This window comes from Pseudochaenichthys georgianus, chromosome 17 (genome assembly GCF_902827115.2).
Source record: "Pseudochaenichthys georgianus chromosome 17, fPseGeo1.2, whole genome shotgun sequence".
In the NCBI taxonomy this organism is placed as follows: Eukaryota; Metazoa; Chordata; class Actinopteri; order Perciformes; family Channichthyidae; genus Pseudochaenichthys; species Pseudochaenichthys georgianus.
In genome coordinates, this window is record NC_047519.1 from 34672136 (window position 1) to 34688554 (window position 16419).

Sequence of the window (16419 nt, forward strand, 5' to 3'; positions counted from 1 at the left end):
ACATATTTGGGGCGGAGAGTCACTTCTTATCTTCCACCGGATTCTACTCCTTTAATTTCCCAGGGAAGGTTTCACACAAACTATTCTTTCTCAAACAATCAAACATTGTACACAGATATATTGGTATCAAACATTGTACACAGATATACTGGTGCTATATTGGCCCCAGAAAGAACCTTGAAAAGGACATGTGTGTGTGTTTGGTAAGAGGAAGTGTATGAGTGTGTGTGTTGATATCTAGGTCAGGGAGTGTATTGTGCGTGTGTGTCAGGGTGTCTGGGTCATGGAGTGTAAGTAAGAAGGTTTATATATATATAGGATTACTTTAAAACAGTCCCAAATAATACATGTTCACTTCAATACAGTTCAAGATAATACCTGTTTACTTTAATACAGTTTAGAACAATATCTGTTTGCTTTAATCCCTTTTTTGATCTCACCTTCAGAGATCAACTTATACACAGCATTTGGAACATAACCACTGTCATTCTTTTCTACTGTCTGTTCCCCAACATTTATATAAATCCATCAGAAGCTGGGATTTAGAGCACTTTAAACCTTTAGGAACAGTCCACCATAACAACTTCTTATGACAGTGGAGGGAGACCAAAATATGTTAAAAAAAATTCCTTGTCGGCTGAGTCATCGTGCTCGTCCTCCTCCGACGGGTAAGCCAAAAAGGGCATTTGGTACGAAGGGGAAGGAGCAGCTTCTCCCTCAAAAAATGGGTTATTAAACAAAGTTCCTCAAAAAATGAGATATTGAAGCAAAGTTGCTCAAAAAATGGGGTATTGGAGCAAAGTTCCTCAAAAAATGGGGTATTGGAGCAAAGTTCCTCAAAAAATGGGGTATTAGAACAAACTCCACACCGGCTATATCCACCTGTTTCAGCGGAGAGTGGAGTCCCCTGGGCCGTCCTGGCTTGCCGTGTCTTTGTCCCCCCGATCCGCTGACGGCGGCTTCTGGGCTGCCTGCTAGAGAGATGTCTTTCGGATCCTCCTCCTCCGGCCCGCTGGTGGCGGCTTCCGGGTCGATGCTGGAGAGATGTCCTCACGATCCTCCTCCTTCGGTCCACTGATGGCTGCTTCCGAGTCGACCTCCTCTGCGAGGGCCACGTCCGTCCTGATGTCGTCCCCGGTCCCAGCAGGTGGTTTCCCCGCCGCACACTGGCACCAGCTGTCCCCCTTTCCTCCTATGCGGACGGCATGAGAGGTCCACTGGGTCACTCGGTCGGGGCCAGAGAGCCTGGGGTTGAGCCACTTTGTCCTGATGACCTTCAGCCAGACGAACTCCGCTGTGTCGGCCTCCTGGGTCCCCCTTTTGGCACCAGCAACCTGTGTGGAGAAATCTGATACAAATCCCTCAAGCCTACGCTCAGGGCTCCTGGGCCCTCAGCTTTTTGATCCCCCACTGCGTATGAATACAGAATTCCAACAAACTGTCATCAAATGTCTTTCTATTATGAATTTAGATGAAAATTAGCTGTTTTTAATTTATTTTAAACTCTACATTTTGAACAACAAACAACAGTTATTTCCCCATAAAGAGTTCTCCTGTAGTAATATATGCCACAATGGTGAAGCCAATACCTCGAATTGAAATACTATATTTAGTTTAGAACTTGCTTTCCCTTCAACATGACCAGGGCTGGACTGGGACAGCAAATCGGCCCTGGCATTTAGACCCAGACCGGCCCAAATCATAAAACAAACGAATAGTAGCGGTTCCTGACAAGAAGAATAACTCAGTATAATTTAAAAAAAACGCTATTATTATCCTTTTTACGTACCAGGGGCAAACTAAACTAATACATACAACAAGTATGTGTAACGATCAATCATTAGAAATTAGACCTTCAAACCCTCTCACAAAGCGAACAGTGACCGAGCACTAATAGGGGGGTCTGATGGTGGTGGAGGCGGGGAGGGAGCGGATCAACAGCTTGAGCAGCTGTCAACTCAACATTGTAAATAACCAACCAAAAACGATCACCGGTGTTAGGGAAATTATTGTCCTAGACTCCTAGATATCACGTACATGACCAACCCTGACGTCTGTTTATCTCCTTTAAGGACATAGGCTGCTTATTCCATACTGTTATTGGTCCCATTCTGTGACCGGTCAACACTGGGTCACAGATGGTCTGTTGTTGTGGGTGCACTGGGACATTTCCTTCTTTGTTGTTTGTGGCCTCCAGGGTATGACACCTTCGAGGCCATAAATGACAAACACAAGTAACTCAGTGTGCCCAACTGTCTAAAGCTATCTTATCAATATATGTTGACTACTCTCTGTGAAACCAGTTAAACGGGCTAACAAGAGAGAGGCGCTCCAGAATTGACGTGGCAACTCTCCCGTGCAGTCTCACCGTGACTGCTGTGATTTGTGATGTGAATGCTCCGGCCGTAACTCCAAATAAACCTCCAGTGTTTGACATCAAAAGCTCCTGCTCCACCGTGTCTCCTTCCTGAGTCGGTGACTCCCACTGCATTGCTACACAGAAGATTCCTTAAAGGCCCTGTCACACTGTCCCGAAATTGAAACCCGATGGACACACGATAAAGGAAATGTTCAAATTCGGCTGTGATCGTAGCAACATCGGGCCATTCGTGAGGGCATCTTAAGCCATCGTATGACCGCCGGTGGAGTTTCTCAGGCTCCGGCAGCAACTTCGTGAGCGGCAACTTCGTAAGGCACTCGTGAGGGCATCTTGTCAAATCGTGTCATCTTCGTGTTATCATCAGTGCATTCACACTCACTCTGATCGGGGCGAATGCCCGATGGCACCGATGATAACAAGATGCCCTCACGATGGCCTTACGAAGGGCAAAATTGACACACGAATTCAACACGAAAATGAACTTTCGCAAGGTCCTTCGGCAATTTTTTGGCATGCCAAAGATTTTGCCTCCGCTCACGAAGTTGCTGCCGGAGCCTGAGAAACTCCGCCAGCGGTCATACGATGGCTTAAGATGCCCTCACGAATGGCCCGATGTTGCTACGATCACAGCCGAACATTTCCTTTATCGTGTGTCCATCGGGTTGTTTTATTGCACAACAAAATCATGTAAATATATTATGTAAATAACCCAATTTGTGTTCTGTGAAACTAAAAAGGATATAATATATTATTTTGAAGGACAGTTGACAGGAAATTGTTGTTGTTATGGAAACAACATTACGGAGAAAACGTAATATTTTCTACATATAAAGACGGATAAAGTAAAGAACAAAGTCTGAAGATATCAGTACAGTATCATAGTACTGTAACATAATTGTTTTTGGTACTTTCATTGCAGTTGTATGTCTCAAATGTAATGTAAATGTTGCCTTCGTGTGTGGTGACGCAGGCCTGAGACGCCGGAGTTGCCAGCGCCAGCCAATCAAATCCCGTTTCCCAAAATCTGACAGCTCAAGCCGTAGCCAATCAAACCGCGTCTAAGCTGGGAGAGATATCCCGCCGTTCATTTCTATATTTCAAAAAAAGTCGGAGGAGAAACTAACTATCGCCGTAGCAAATCACCCGGTTTTGTATGACCAGACCCTCTTCACCTACCGGGATACAAACCGGAAGAACCAGGCATGGAGGGAGGTGGCAGAGACAGTGGGGGAAACTGGTAGGTTTTCGCCTGTTTGGGGAGTTTATATATATATTGCTCGCATAAAATCCCCGGGGGTTTTTGCTTTGTATGTCGGGGGCGGGAGATTCATGTGATTGGTTGTTGGTCGTGTTGCTTGAATAAAATCCCCAAGCTCCAGACACGCCCATCTCCAAGCTATTTTTGAAGCTGTAGTGTGGACGCTCCGTAATTGTTCATGAATGTTGGTTAACTTTCAATGAGACAACGTATCAGAGTCCCATTAAGCTATATTTTAATTTGCCAGGGAAAACCTAAAAAAGCCAGCTTACTAGCTTGGAGGCTAACGAATGTTTCTCTTATAATATTTGTCTTATTTAGTTTTATGAGTCAGGAAAGAATGCATAAGAAAGGGGGTGGAGTTGCTATTCTGTTCAATGATTCCCTTCAATGCAGGAAGACATCTTATGGGAACTTTGCTTCTTTTAAATATGTGGCCCTTCAGCTGAAATGCTCCTCTCGAGCTCTGTTCCTAAATATCTATAGACCATCCAAATACTGTGCAAGCTTTTTTGATGACTTTACTGAACTGCTGTCTATAGTGTGTATTGACTTTGACCGTCTAGTCATTGTTGGTGATTTTAACATCCATGTTGACAACCCCCAGGACAGAGGGGAAAAATAACTGTTTTGTGTTCTTGATAGCTATGGACTGACTCAGCATGTGACGGAGCCCACGCACAATAAGGGGCACACTCTGGACTTAATTATCTCAAAGGGTCTGAATATCTCTAAGGTTGTGGTGACTGATGTTGCACTCTCTGACCATTCCTGTGTTTTCTTTGAGAGCTCTATTTCTGTTCACACAAATGTTCAAAAAGAGGTAACCACAAAGCGATATTTAACTGAAAATACTAGGGAAATGTTTACTCAGAATTGTTCTTCCACACTTGCCCCTACTAACACCTCAGTAAATGAGCTAGTAGATAATTTGTATTCAAAAATTCAAAATGTTATAGATGCCATTGCTCCAACTAAGGTAAAGGAAGTGTCTGGCAAGAAAATATCTCCATGGAGAAAGGCCATGACCGTGAACTCAGAAAAAAGAGAATGTCGAAAAGCTGAACGCAGGTGGCGAAAAACAAATCTTCAGGTTCACTTTGAAATTTATAAAGAGAGACTTGGCCTTTATAATTTGGAATTGAAAAACGCACGACAATCGTTCTTCTCTGACATCATTACCAAAAACAAAAACAACGCCCGTGACTTGTTTTCTACCGTCGACAGACTAACTAACCCCCCAGTGTCAGTAGCCTCTGAATTTCTATCCACCAGGGCGTGCAATGATTTTGCCTTCTTCACTGACAAAATTCAGAAAATCAGACAAGCAATCAGTGCCTCTGCATCAGGAACAGCAAATGTGTTGTCTCTGTGTCCACTTAACATCAATTCAGACATCATGACACAATTCCATCAGATTAATGATAAAAACCTAGAGGACATTATACAACTTCTGAAGTCCTCCTCCTGCTGCCTTGATATTATTCCAACAGGATTTTTCAAAGATGTTTTGCCTTGCATGGCCTCAGATCATATAGTAAACAAATCTCTTCACTCAGGTATTTTTCCACAGGCCCTGAAAACTGCAGTCATTAAACCGCTCTTAAAAAAGAATAATCTAGATGCTTCAGTAATGAACAATTACAGGCCCATATCAAACCTCCCATTTCTAGGTAAAATCATTCAAAAAGTTGTTTTTCAACAGTTGAGTAATTTCTTGCATTTAAATAACTGTTTTGATGTGTTCCAGTCAGGCTTTCGTCCAAACCACAGCACTGAGACTGCTCTTGTAAAGGTCTTTAATGACATCCACTTAAACACAGACAGTGGCAGAACGTCAGTGTTAGTATTATTAGATCTCAGTGCTGCGTTTGACACTGTTGACCACAGCATATTACTAGACCGACTGGAAAACTGGGTGGGACTTTCGGAAACAGTTCTAAATTGGTTTGAATCCTACTTAAAGGGGACCTATCATGCAAAATGCACCTTTGTACGTCTTTTATACATGAATATGTGTCCTCGGTGTTCCAGGGAACTCACCAAGTGTCAGAAAACTCAACCCTCTCTATTTTCCTCCTTCGCCAAATCTCTAAAAAAGGGGCTGCAACGGATCTGAAAAAAACGGATCCAGATTTCAACACTTTTCTACGTCACAGAGAAGTCCTCGGCTTATTGGTCAAACTCTCCACCTATCAGGGGAATGAGCCACGGCCACGTGCATTGCCAAACCTCTCATTTGCATATAGGCTATCGGCAGGCTAAATCAACCCCTGCTCTTGCCAGGATGTCTAAGCCAGTTAAACGTTGTGCTGTTGTTGGCTGCAAGACTCGGGACAGGGGACTGCATGCAATGCCATCAGTGGAAAAAGAAATGAATCTGTGGCTAGACTTCATTTACAAGGGACATGTGCCAGAAGACCACGGCAGATTTCTGTTTGTGTGTTCCAAACATTTTACGACGGACATGTTTATGAACTTGTCTCAAGTCCAACACGGATATGCCTCCAAACTAATGCTAAACCCGGGATCAATACCAACCATCCGGGACCAGGCCAGTGAGGACACATCCAATTTTGAAGCTGTAAGTTTTTATTTAGCGGTGTTTTTCCTGATAAAGCTATCTCTAGCTTGTAGCATGTAGCATGTAGCTTCGCCGTATCAATGTCGCCTCAAACCCAAATAGTAATCGGTTAGGTGTTTATATATTTTTGTAGCATTTTATTTTGTACGCTCCGCAGTCTTTGCTTTGTCTTTTATTTGAATTATCAGGCATTTGCTAACATGTTCAGACATACTGCCGTAATAGCGATCTGTGTGAAGGCTGTAAAGCCACGCCCTAGGCGATAACACAAGTATTTATTCTCCTATTTATTAGTATTTTGTATCCTCTAAAATCATATTGAGTAAGTTATAATAACAAACGTAATCTTTTGTAGGCAAGTGCCGTTTTTTCCAGCATTATATGTAAAAGCTTTTGTGATTGTAGTCTGTAAGAACGATCAGATATCATCGATCTGTAAGCTAAGCTACGCTACGCTAATGAGACATGCCGTTTTTTCCAGCGTTATATTTAAAAGCTTTTGTGATTGTAATCTGTAAGAACGATCAGATATCATCGATCTGTAAGCTACGCTACGCTACGCTAATGAGACATGCCGTTTTTTGCAGCGTTATATGTAAAAGCTTTTGTGTGTTTACTTGTTTGCGCACATGAATATAAATGGGGGTGTGTTAGGATTAGGGCTGTGCAATTTAATCGATCTTGCGATATATATCGATATTTAATTTTCCGAGAAAGTATCGATATTTCAGCCGCGGGTATCGATACATTAAGTCTGATAACTGTGTTCGCGTCCAGGGGAGAAGCTTTAAAAAGGAGACTAATTGAGTCTCTGAGAATGTTCAAATGTATACTTTAATTAATAAAAAGCGCGGTAATGTTACAAGCAGAAGATGTTTCAGTCAGAAAAACAGCTGTGTTCTGGCTCTCGTGAGCGAAGGGAAGAGAGCGAGCTCCACCTCTCCAGCTGTTAAATATCCTCTGCTGGCTCCTCCCTGTGGGCCGGTTGGCGCTGCTGGGGATCGGCCCTCCACGTCTCCAATGTTCGTTGTTGCGCATTACAGAGGATTCAGACATTGCACATTAAATATATAACTAAACACGCCTTTTCTCCTCCTTATCTCTTTCATGACTTTTCATTCAATACATTTTAAACGCTGTAATCAATACTCCAAAAATACCTCACGGCTGGTATCATTTCTGGTAGTTCCGAATGTTGTCTCATGCTACCCACGTCTGTAAACAAACGTATTCAAATAAACTGTACCTTCATTTAATATTCAGCAATAATAATATCTCGACGTCTATAGTTGTAGTGTTGAAATCAGTAGGTTTCGGTGTGCAACACTCCGTGTCATATCGCTACTAAATTCACCTCTATAGGAAATTGTATATTAGCCACATGCTAAATGCTAACCAGAGATGAAGGATTTTCAGAATAAAAGCTCAACAACTGGTTGTGCACAACAACTTCTGGTTTTTCAGTATAAAACAGCATTTAAACTGACGGTATGTTTATGGTACTGTATGCCATCAAAACATTGATTTTAATTTCTAACAAGTCCCATTCAAATCCCCCGTGTTCCGCCACCTGCTGCACCTTTTAATTCTCCATTGTCCATTGTGATACTGCACTTTACAGCTAGAGTTTGCACTGTTTCAATAAATGAAACTAATTTTCTCACCACATCTTTTGATTCATTTTGTCCAGCATTTGCAAGCTGGAGACTCTCTGTCAGAGCCATATATTGTATAATGGATGCTTTCAGTTTTCAGTTGAATTAATTCAATCCAAGTCAATGGAACACTCACAAGATGTCGCCAAAATCCCACTGTCCCTTTAAAATCTTTCAGAAAATGATATAAGTGTATCGAATTATATCGAATCGTATCGAATCGTATCGTTGGCTGAATATCGTGATATATATCGTATCGTTGGCTGAATATCGTGTATCGTATCGTGAGATTAGTGTATCGCCACAGCCCTAGTTAGGATACAACACTGTGTATGTATGCGAGGGGGGGGGACACACCACGAGTAAAACTGAGCTAAAGCCCCGTTGGTCTGTTGTTGTTGACAAGGCCTTACCTCTAGCAACAGGCTAATTAGTGGCTAGCACTCATTACAGTCAGTCTACTGAGCTCAGCCCCTCTCCAACACATCATCTGTATTGAGTCAGAAACACAGCATGCATGTTACGGTTCAAAACTAACTCAGATTGGAAAAGGCTAAGCAAAGAGCTTTGCTAAATAGAGAGTTTTGCTAAATAGAGAGTTTTAGCCCCATCTTTTGGGATTTCAGACTATATTTATCCAAATAGTATTTTCTCATCCTGAATACTAAGTTGAGATGACTTTGTTCTAACTATGTGTTCTTCTTTACAGGCCAGCACCTCACATACTTACTAATTAGTGACAATTTGTACATCCTTTGCTATTATTTACATTTTTTTGTATCATGGCGGAAATGAAAGACTGTACCTGGCAGCCCTGCACTACAATGAAAACGCTGAGCGTGCACAAGCCACTACATCCACTGGAAACCCTCTGTATAAACTGCAGTTCCCAAAGGCCAGGAAGGGAGAATGCAGAGCAAAACCAGTAAAGACTGACCCCACATTCCGTAAGTGTTTAAAATATGTATTATACAACTATTTACAAATATAAAATAAAAAAATTAGAAAGAAGTTTCAGTTTTTTTCATGCATATACTAATCTAAACCACATTTTTTGTTGTGCTTTTTTTACCATTGCACAGCCCTACGTGGCCAACTTGATGGACCTCATCTTCGACCAAGTCTTTGTGGACCCTGCACCATTATGAGCGACCTGACAGGGAGGAGGTCATCGCTACACGGTTCAATTTGGCTGTTGTCTGAACCCAACATCGACATTTCACGGATCAGGAAACTCCCTGCGTATCCTGAGGACAACGCAGGCCGGAATCACGACTCTGATCCTGCGTCCAAGGAAGCCCCAGCACCAGCTCACAAAGCTTCTGTAAAAATATTTAGTGTCATTTATACAAAATACAAGTAGGCTACATTTAGTTTTTTTTATGGGTTTTTTTAACCGTTGATTTTGACAATAAAGTTCCGAGTTGATATCAAAATATGTCGTGATTATTCATGTTTGGATGGAATAAAGAATATTCTGATTTCAAAAGCATAAGGTTGTGTGTGTGGACCTTTTTGTCGTACACATGGGTGTGTTATGCCATTGCTGTGTAGTATATAATATAATAGTACATGTACAATGACAGAATGAAAGATTGCATAAAGCCATATACACCAGTATGTATTTCCATGAACAATATTAGCATTCGTTTTACAATTTTAGTCAAAACAAACAAACCACTCACTGCTCTATTTGCCTCAACTGTAGTCCACCATGTTCAGCTCTGTAAATATTCAATGCATTCTGCAGGGAGAACACATTTAGGCACACAGGCTCCAATCCAGGATGGTCCACCATACAGGTTACAGAGTCCTCAAGTTACTGCATCCGTCTTGACACATTGTGATAAACATATATTGAATGACATGTGAAATGTATTTAAACAGACAACTTAGTAAAGCTGTCAAAAATGTTACCTGTGGTATCTCCATGCAGCACACATTCTCCGTTCAGAAGGCATCGTGGCGCAATTTGCACAAAGAAGTCAATAACTGAGCTTTTAAAAACACATGAAACTACACACATTTCTGACAACTGAGGTGTTGTTGGAGATATACTTTTTATCATCCTAAGTTATTCAACTTTCCAACGGTTGTTGCACGATGTTGGAAGAAAAGGACTGTAAACTATTAATAAACGCAATGAGGCCATTGTATATATGCTGAAAATATGAATGTCTCCCTTTATAAATATATATATATATCGCTGTTTTTGCGTTACAAACTGTACACATTGCATTCTTGCTAATTAGCCAAAATATGAACGGAATAAGGACAGCAAGCACGGTAACGTGACTCTCGCCGGCTCATGCCTGCTCTTCTGCAGGGGGGCGTGGTCAGCTGCTGCTCAGAATTTTCAAAGACAGGCTTAGAATAGAGCGAAAATGAGCGAAACGAGGCATGTCTAAAAAATGATCTGTTTGGTATTTTGAAAAATAAAATGTATAAATATACCTTATATAGGTATGGTCATACACTATATCATTTACATATAGCATGATAGGTCTCCTTTAAAAGGATAGAAACAACTTTGTTTCTATAGGTAAATACACATCTGAGTTGACAAATATGACATGTGGGGTTCCTCAAGGCTCCATCTTGGGGCCTCTTCTCTTTAACATCTACATGCTACCACTGGCTCAGATAATGAAAAACAACAAAATAAGTTACCATAGCTATGCGGATGACACACATATACGTAACAATTTCACCAGGAGACTATGCTCCAATTCAAACACTGAGTAAGTGCATTGAACAAATCAATGACTGGATGTGTCAGAATTTTCTCCAATTAAACAAAGATAAAACTGAGGTAATGGTTTTTGGAGCCAAGTCAGAACGTATAAAAGTTAGCGCTGAGCTTCAGTCTGCAATGTTCAAAACAACAGATAAAGCCAGAAATCTAGGTGTAGTCATGGACTCTGACCTGAGTTTCAATAGTCACATTAAAACAGTTACTAAATCAGCCTACTATCACCTAAAGAATATATCTAGGATTAAAAGACTAATGTCACAGCAGGATTTGGAAAAACTTGTCCATGCTTTTATCTTCAGTAGACTCGACTACTGCAATGGTGTCTTCACAGGTCTCACTAAAAAATCTATTAGTAAGCTGCAGCTGATTCAGAACGCCGCTGCTCGAGTCCTCACTGACACTAAGAAAGAGGATCACATCACTCCTGTTCTGAAGTCTTTACACTGGCTTCCTGTGTGTCAAAGAATAGATTTCAAAATACTGCTGCTGGTTTATAAAGCACTGAATGGTTTAGGCCCAAAATACATTTCTGACCTCCTGCTAAATTATGAACCATCCAGATCTCTCAGGTCTTCAGGGACTGGTCAGCTTTCTGTCCCCAGAGTCAGAACTAAACATGGTAAAGCAGCGTTCAGTTACTATGCTCCAAATATCTGGAACAAACTCCCAGAAACCTGCAGGTCCGCTGCAACTCTTACTACTTTTAAATCCAGGCTGAAGACTTTTCTTTTTGTCACTGCTTTTAATTGAACTATTCATATCTTAGACTGCACTGTAACTTTTATCCATGTATTTTTTCTTTTAATGTTTATTTTATTAGCTTTTCTTTTTAATGACTGATTTTAAATGCCATTTTCTTAATGTCTTTCATTTTTTTGTACAGCACTTTGCCTTGTGTTGAAAAGTGCTATATAAATAAACTTGCCTTGCCTTGCCTTGCCTTGCCTTGCCTTGCCTTATTAGTGCTTCATCAAAGGGATATTAATGGGTTCCAGAATTACAGAGTATCATAACCTTAATAATAATATTTTACTAATTTTCTTAGCTTCTGCTTACCGCAAGTTCTCCTCCCTCTCCCCACTCGCGCTGATCTCTCTCCCTCTTATCATCTTCCTCACCACCAATATCGGCCACGGGTTAGAAGAAGATGGACCTGCACCTGTACTAAACATGTCGGTTATTTTGACACAAGCGGCAGCATCAGCACGAAGGGCCTGCTTTTTTCTTGCCCGCAATTTTTCTGCTCCTGCGGCCAAGCAAAAAGCTTGGCCTTCGCTTTCGCCATTTCTAACTCGAACTTTTTTTTTCTCGAAAATGCCCGGTATGCCAGATGGCCAGTCCAGCCCTGAACATGACCTATATAAATAAATATTTGTCTGATCTTATAGAGATGTTACTAAAACTCTCCCTTTGAACTGATCAATACTGTAACAAATTAAAACACTACCAAATTCACACATGAATAAAAGCTCTAAAAGAATAATTTGTAAACATGATGAAAAGATTGAAGAATATGGTTCTACACTGTACTCCTAACTCCCAAACACCCACTAATTAAAGTGTAGTGCATACTTCCATCATGCCCCCCCCCCTTCATCAGTGTGTTTTAGGATGATTTCTCACTTCACTTTAATAGTTTCCTCTTTACCGCTATTTTTAATTTACCAATTGATTAATTCATGGTTAATACATCTTCTTATCTTCACTTATTTATCAAGTCAATTCAAGTTCTTTACCTTTGGTTCTTTAAAATACATTAGTAGATACCTTGTGGAGTATTCACAATAACTAATCCTCTCTAGGATATGAAATCCGTTCATCTTTAAGCAGATACTATTTCCTTATTTATCTTTTGTTCATGATAACAATGGTATAACAACCACACGTTTTACCCATAGCTAGTTTCTATAACAAGATTATTATGTATAATAATCAGATGTCTTGTTTGCTAAACAAGAATATTAAACTTTAATCTTTTCAGTATTCCAGACCATCATTTAAACAAGCAGCCTCCTATCTAAACACTAAGCATTAAGGTTTCTACACCACCCCCTGGGAAACTCTTGCACAATTATGCTGTAAAATCATTGCATCATTCCTTCAGAGTCTGAACAATCTGAGACCAGCATGTCTCAAGATCTTGTCATAATGAGCACAGTCAGTGATGCAGCTGTAGTTAGTGGCAGGGTCCCCAAAAAGCTAGGACCGGCCCTGGTCAGTGGGCTCCAAGGAAACTCCCTGGCATTGGGATGAGGAAAGGAATCACTTGGCAGACACATGTTGTCCTCTGTACAGCAGAAATCCCCCAAAACCGCAGTACCTCTTCACACCACTGTTGCCTTGACAATGAGGCACAAGCAAACCTCCTCAGAGATGCATTATTTGCACACTTCTTCTGTTTGCAGTGAGCAACTCTTCACCAACACACTGATTCAGAGAACCCAAAAGGTGGTGCACACCTATCCAATGCTGCTGTAATCACAGCCATTCAGCTACTCAGAAAAATTCAATTTAAATCTCTCTCCCAACGGGTTACAAAATAAAACGGCTGAGGTCAGGAATGCTGAAACATGTGAATGTTAAAACAAACTAATGATATTACAAAAACTCCCTATAATAATCGTTTCATCCATTGTGACATATTTACCCAAACTAAGTTTTTCAGCACCTACATGTTTCCAGCATCGCATATTTCACACACTATGAAAGAACCTCTTTTAAAAATCCCACTGCTTGGTTAGAACAATAGTAAGCCTGCAGAGCACACTAATCAGATCACAGTAATGTAATTTGACCCAAGTGTAGGACTATGTCGTTCCTAAAAATGTTAGCAAATACCAAACTCCAACTACAACATTTATAGATAAATTGATTTAGCAAAATGAAATCTTATGTAATTCAAAATGTGACAAAAGAACAATGATTTGTCTTACACAAGATTGTGGTCTAACAGAATGACTCTTGACCTCATGGGGTTAAATACATTTGGAGGCTGAACATCCTGAACATGTGGCCTGAAGAACAAAAGGACCTCTTACTCATTAACCCAATGGACTCTCAGATATGAGATCTAGCCATGAGGTGGCTGACTTTAAAATGAACTGTGCCAAATAAACCACATGCGTGTGGGCACATTATATTTTACACAATATAACACACAACAACACTCCATTAAAACAATAACCACTCAAATGAGCCTTGGTGAAAAGCATGAAAGACAAAACAACTTAATCTACTCTCATTGTTCGTGACATCTTTACTCCATTAAAAGTAGTAAAACCACATTGTAAAATCTCTTTTGTCTAGTTGAAGTCCTGCTTCTAAAATTCTAGTCAGAAAAAATAAAATAAACTTCATCTTTAAAACCTTCTTTAATTTGAAACCAAAAAAGGTCTTCCTTCTCCACCATGATCCTATTTCTACATCAAAGTCCATACAAACTGATGATTTATCTTTATATAAGTTTTACTCTCTCTCTGAACTCTCCAAAACATCTACTTCTCCTGTCTCTCTCTCCCTGGGCCCTGCTCCTGCACAAGCTTCCCTCATCAATCACCACATGTGTTATAAAACCGTGTGAGATGGCTTTTAGCCTTGTGCAGCACCTCTGTAATGTTTAAACATTAACAGCTTCCTTCTGACAGACAAACTTATAAAAACCTCCTGTTTACTTTCTACTCTTTCTTATATATTTCTCACAGTGAGCTCGCCATCCAATGCTCAACAAATTCTCATCTCTCCATGTCCAATCTAGGTGGAATAATCCACTATTATATTCAATTTGAATCAAATTTTAACCTGCATGTACTTCATATACTCAGCAAAACCTATTTCTACTTTCCCTCAACGTTACTGTATGCAATTAAGTTCCTCTGAAATATAATTAAGTAAAATGATCAGTTAATGACGAATAGTGTAAAATTCACAATGCAATGTTTCTTATTTATTTAAATGCAGGTCTCCCTTGAAAAAGAGATCATTGATCTCAATGGGATTTTACCTGGATAAATAAAGGTTTTGAATTGAATTGAATTGAAATATCTACGACACATTGATCTATTAATTTTCAATGTTATTCACTCCAACTTCAGACCACTCAATTATTCACTCCTTGTTTTAAATTCAACGCTCTTTCTTCATGCATTTAAGAAGAGAGCAAACAGGAGAGAGAAAAAAGAAGGAGGGGGGTGTGGGTACTCTCACAGACACCCCGGCTGGAACAGGCATTCCAGGAGGAGGGGGGCTTCCTTGAAACAAGAATGACTTCGTATTTTTTTTTTTATCTGACTAAGGCTATTCTATGAACAGAATGGGCGTTAAACCCAACAGAACAAGACAATGAGAAATCCGTTAATTTCAATGGCTTTTGAAATCTGCGTTTCTGCGCTTGCATTCACATATAATTTCACCTTCAACCCCTATGAGTCTCGGATTCATTATTCAGATTGGTCACGGATGGAGATTCTATACTACCATTTGACCTCTCCAGGAAGTATACCCTGTGGGGACTCGATACCTCCACTAGGCGTAGGGACTGTTATACCCTTCCAGTCGCCAGAGACTCAATACCTGACGCTGAAACTACTTCGCTGCTTCACTTGTAGCTAACGAGTTTAGCCGTATGATTCTGAAAAATCTACGAAGCTTTTAACCATTGCTTTATTTATCTATGACTTACCTACCTATGCTAAAACTATGCATTGCATTCTTTATTTATTTGAATGTCCTGTTAATTCAGACGTGCACACAGTCTGAATTCAGAGTTTCCAGCGTGGAACAATACAGAATATTTTTACACCCTGTTCGCCACCAGAGGACAGCAGCTGACCACAAATGAGCTTCCCCTGTCTGATGAAGCTCTCAGCTCTGCAAATCACTATGTCACTTATGCTCTCTTTTCTCAATTATTACACAGATTTGACGTAAAAAATGACACAGAGTTTATTCCCTTATACATTCTGTCTGGCTTTTTTGTGCGATGTATTATTTCAACAGATAATTCAGGCTTTTGAGAGTGCTTCGACACCTCTCTTTAGAGATGTGACCCTCACATGGAGATTTAAACCCAAGCCAAAAAGAATCCTTTATCGTCACGTTTAGCCGTTCAGATCAACCCCACAGCAAGAGTTTGCGAGATCCGGTCATTTCAAATTGATTTTTGAAAGTTGCGTGTCTCCTCCTGTATATCCACATATAATATCGACTTCAGCTTTTTGTCAGCCTATAGTCCACAGAATGTTCCTAGTGAGTCACTCGTGCAGGACTAGACTACCTCACAGAGACCTCGCTGGTTCACTTTACTCTCTTTTTAGTGAGTTAAGGTACTGGAATGCACCTACCAGACTCTTACAAACACTTAGTGCCCTATAGGTCAGGACTGCAATACCTGACTCTTATAGAAACACTTTCTACAGTATTGTATTTTTTACCGTGACTAAGAACACTGAGAACGCCGCTGACAACTCTAAAAAATGTGTAGCAAAGCCAATCACAGATTTTGGTAATCAACAGGTATCTGTTTTACCTTTGTATCATGTAGCACGCCCTGGTGTAGTTGTCAGTGGTGTCCAGGTGTCCTCCCCTGGACTGAATTCCGTCCGCTAGCTGTCGGTGGTCCTCCTATAGACCAGCACTCATCACGTCGGGGTCACCAAATTGTAGGAGCAAACACAGTAGTGGTGGCTTAAAGCCCAGCTCTGCTCCGCGCCGTCCGTTAGATGAGCCTGGTCAGATTAATAAGAAAAGGAGTTCAAAACACCGGCATAAAAGTTATAACAATAATCTGAT